Below are 4,902 nucleotides of genomic sequence, written 5' to 3'. Positions count from 1 at the left end.
GATACACATTCTCTTTATATCAGGAATGGAAGGTGGATTTACATGATGTAAAGAGGATTATTTGTGATAATAATAGTATTGATTTAACAAGAAGACATACAATCTAAATTTGCTTCAAAATACAGGAAACAACAACTAATAAAGCTAATTAAATCAAAATCATCAATGAGGATTTTTTTAATCTCTCAGTAATTTAATGGATTTAATACTTAGTGTACTTAATATTCAAAAATCAGTCATTCAATTTGGTATATTAAGAACAGAAAATTACATTACTACTTCAAATTTCAGAAAAAAATCATAAAATTTAGTATGAATTAATAAACAAAAACTTTAGTAAAATAGGAACAAAATTGAATTTCCTTAGGCTACAGCCATGCTACCTTGAGTATGCCCAATCCCATCTGATCTCGGAAGCTAAGCAGGGTCAGGCCTGGTTAGTACTTGGATGGGAGTCCACCTAGGAGGACCAGGTGCTGTAGGTGTAAAAAAAAAAAAAAAAAGTGAATTTTTTTAACTTGAAAAATGGTAAGAACAACAACAGAAATCTATAGGAAGCATAATATTTGATGATGAAATATTGAAATATTGCCCCTGAGATCAGAACTGAGACAAATATATTTTTTATTACACTTCCATTCAATGTAGTGCTGAAGGTCCTCATGATTTTAATAATTCAAGAAGAAAATAATATAAAATTGGAAATAAGTAAAACTCTCAACATCATAGATGATATAATTGTGTATAAAAAATCCAAGAGTGAGTTGATCAAAGTTGTCAAATACTTAACACACAACTGATTGTACTTACATATGCTAGCAACAAAAATTGCAAAATAAAATAATTAAATAGTACTTTTTACAGTCCCATTAACATACAAGTACCTATGGAGAAATCTTTAAAAAACACATGAGATTTCTACATAAAATCTACAAAACATCAATGAAATGAAAAAATAACTAAATTGAGTGGAGATGGAAGACTCTATAATCACATATTGGAAAACTCAAGAGTATTTTGAAAATATCCATTCTTCCCAAATTGATCTATAGATTCAGTGGAATTGTAATAAAAATCCCAGCAGATATTTTGTATGGAAATCAATAAAATTTGTATAGAAATCAAGAACAGCCAAGAAATCTTGATGCGTTAGAATAAAGTTGGGGAATATAAAGATTTAATACATAAAGCTATAGTGATAAAACATTGAGTGTTTGTGCAAGAACAGATAAATAATCTAATAGAAGAACATAGGACATGTTTAGTTTAATCAAGCTTCTGGAAGCCAAGCTTCTATTATGATAGAAAAGTAACTCTGGAGAATTCAGTGAATAAATCTATTCTCTGTAATTCATACTTTTTGCTCCCCCATTTGGGTTAAAATGGTAAGACTTGTTGCTTGCTTTTCTTCTCCAAGCTCATGGCCTAGATATCTGGAATCGCTTTTGTGCTTAACGGTGACCAATTTCAGTTTTACCATTTTTACATTGAAGATAATATTTATTTTGCATCTGGATATACAGGATCATTTTTGGTGGAAATGATAAATGGAGATAAAAACATGCATCATTTAAAAAAATGAAATAATTGAAACTAGTTGCAAGTATAATACAAATAAATTCTATATACAGCTCACCTAGATTTTCTAATTGTTAACATTTTATCACATGTATCTTAATATTCTCTAGTTTTCTCTAAACTGTGTAGTAGATATGATTCCTTATTACTCAAATACTTCAGTGTGTATTTTCTAAAACCAAGAACACTTTTTGTTATGGATTGAAATGTGTTCCTCCCAAATCCATATGCTGAATCCCTAATCCCCAATGTGACTGTATTTGGTAATGCGGCCTTAAGGAAATAATTAAGGTTAACTGAGGTCATAAGGGTGGACCCTAATCTAGTAGGACTGGTATCCCTATCAGAAGAAGAAGCGACATCAGGAGTATATGTACACATAAAGGAAAGACTTTATGAGGAAACAGTGAGAAGGGTGACATCTGCAAGATGGGAAGTGATGTCTCATAGAAACCAACCCTGCTGGCAACTTAATCTTAGATTTATGGCTTCCAGAACTGTGAGAAAATAAGTTTCTGTTGTTTAAACCACTGTCTGTAATATTTTGTTATGGCAGCCCTAACAGACTAATATACTTCCCATATTCCAGCACAGCCATTAAAATCAAGACATTAATATCAATACAATACCACCATCTAAATCACAGACCCTATTAAAATTTTGCAATTACCTCAACAAAACAAAACGAACAACAAATAAAACAATTAAAAATAAACTTCTCTTTTTTTCCTTTTCATTTCTAGTCCAAAATCCAATTCAGGATTATATGTTGGTTTACTTGTCATATATCTTTAGTACTCTTTAATTTGGAACAATTGCTCAGTCTATCTTTTATGAAAATATTTTTAGACGACTGGTCAGTTATCTCATAGAAGTCCCATAAATTTTAATTTATTTGATATTTCTTCATGATTAGATTAAGCATATACATGTTTGGCCAAAATGCTAGAGAAGTCAATCTGTGTTCTTTTCAGAGTAGCACACCAAAGACTGATTATATTTATTCATCCCATTAATGGTCATGTCAACTTTTATCACTTGACTAAATGGTGTTCGGTAAGTTTCTCCAATTTGAAGTTAATTAATGAGTATTTTTATTATTAACTAGTATGTATAAGTACTTTATTTATTAATTAATAAGTAGTTAATAAATATTTATTTTACTTATCAATTATTATGTAATCATGTTTTGTGGATCAACACTTTGAGACTATGTACTAACCTTGTTTCCTCAAATATTTATCAATTAATTTTAGCATCCTCTGATGATCATGTATGTATCAATTATTACAAATAATGATTTCTCAATTCATTATAGAAAAATCACAACAAAGAAATAGAAGATATAAAAAAATCAAATGAAAGTCAAAGAATTGAAAAATAGAATAACTGATATTAAAAAACTCACCAGAGAGGCCAAAGAGAAAAATCAATATCAGATGGGAAAGAATAAATGAGCTTGAAGATTAAACAATAGAAATAACCCAATCTGAACAATAGATAGTAAATAGACTAAAAAATAAATGAACAGAATCTCAGGCACCTGTGAGAAAATAACAAAATATTAACATTTGTATCACCAGAGTTCCAAAAGAGAGGGGAAGGATGTGGGGCTGAAACTGTTTTCAAACAAGTAATGGCAAAACCTTCCAGATTGCCAAAGGGCATAAATTTATAGATTCAAAGGGCAGAATGAACCTCAAAGAGAAATTTGCTCCAAAACCCATTAGAAATAAACTAGAAAATTAAAGACAAAGGAAAACTCTTGAAAGCAGTCAGAGAGAAATGATGTATTACCTACAAGGAAGAATGATAGATATCTCAATTGAAACCATGGAACCCAGAAGAAAGTGACACAACATTTTTTAAGTGCTAAAAGAAAACAACTATTACTTCAGAGTTCTATGTCTAGTGAAAGTATCTTTCCAGGATAAAGGTGAAATTAAGATGTTCTCAAATGAAGAAAAACTAAGAGGTTTTGTTGCTAGTAGACTTGCTCTTTAAAAAATTGCTAAAGAAGGTGTTCAAGCAGAAGGGAAATTATGCCAGAAGGGAACTTAGAGTATTAAGAATGAAGAAAGAACAATAAAATGAGTAAAAGTATGGCATGCAGCACAGCTGACATCATATTTCTTCTGATACTAAGACTTAAGAAACATCACAGCTTCTGCTTTCACTCTCTTAGAACCTTGAGATCTCCATGTTGTAAAGTTTAGTCTACGATACTGTAAGATGAGAAGCCTCCTCGTGGAAAAGGCACACATGTTGATAGCCAGCACCGACTTCTAGACCTGTAAGTAAGGTCGTTTTGGAACTGCTAACTTAAGATAAGCCATAAGGTATCTTTGGCTATATGAGTGATCCTAGGCAAGAGCAGCAAGAAAACCAAGATTGCCAAACCATAGAATTGAGAAATAATAAAACTTTATTGTTTTAAACCTGTTTAAAAAAAATCTTAAGAAAATATAGATGAGCCACAGAGTTTGACAAAATATTTCAAAACACATATCTGATAAAGGACTTGTATCTAAAATATATAAAGAACATTACAATGCAAAAAAGATACTCATCCCAATAAAGAAATGTAAAACATATTTGTATCAATACTTCCTGTAAGAAAATATATGGAAACCAATACATATATGGAAAGGTGATCAAATCATTAGTCATCATGGACATGGGTTACTACTTAGCAATAAAATGAAACCAATTACTGATACATACAGTAACATGGTGGAATCTCAAAAACATACAGACTGAAAGAAGGTACACACAAAGAGTACAAATATCATTTACATGACATTCAAAAACAGGCAAGACTATTATAGAATAATGGAAAGCAGAACAGTAAGTTTCTCTCCAGGTGAAAGACAGTAACTGGGAAAAGATAAAAGAGAACTTTTTGGGGTCATAGAAATGTTATATATCTCAATTAAAGTGGTGGTTACTTTACATATTTGTGTACTTCTGTCAAACTACTCAACCTTTAAACTTATGAGCTGTGCTTTTTATTAAATGTAAATAATACCTCCAAAAAGGAGAAAATGAAAAAAATAAATACTAAACACAAGCTGATTTTTAACAAATTATGAGCAGATACAGATTTTTTTCTCAAAATATAAAGTACTTACAAAATTTAAAATAAAAATAGTTTGTTCTTTAGAAGCAGAATCTTATAAAATAAAATCTAATAATTATCTTTGAGTCGTGAGTGCATTTTTGTGAAAATTTCCTGTTGCAAAACTATTCCTGATTCTAATGAGAGGAACGGTACAGAGATGATTACGAGATATCTAAAAAAATTTCTTCTGACTCTAAAGTTCA

At 30.4% G+C, this 4,902-nt stretch overlaps 1 pseudogene; it reads left to right on the top strand.

Moving 5' to 3' along the window:
- The first annotated feature begins 366 nt into the window (after positions 1–366).
- Positions 367–485, top strand: LOC112477019 (annotated as a pseudogene).
- The last annotated feature ends 4,417 nt before the right edge of the window (positions 486–4,902 follow it).

Source organism: Pteropus alecto, unplaced genomic scaffold (genome assembly GCF_000325575.1).
Source record: "Pteropus alecto unplaced genomic scaffold, ASM32557v1 scaffold333, whole genome shotgun sequence".
In the NCBI taxonomy this organism is placed as follows: Eukaryota; Metazoa; Chordata; class Mammalia; order Chiroptera; family Pteropodidae; genus Pteropus; species Pteropus alecto.
The sequence above is the reverse complement of the archived record's forward strand: the minus strand, read 5'-3'. Positions and strand labels throughout refer to the sequence as shown.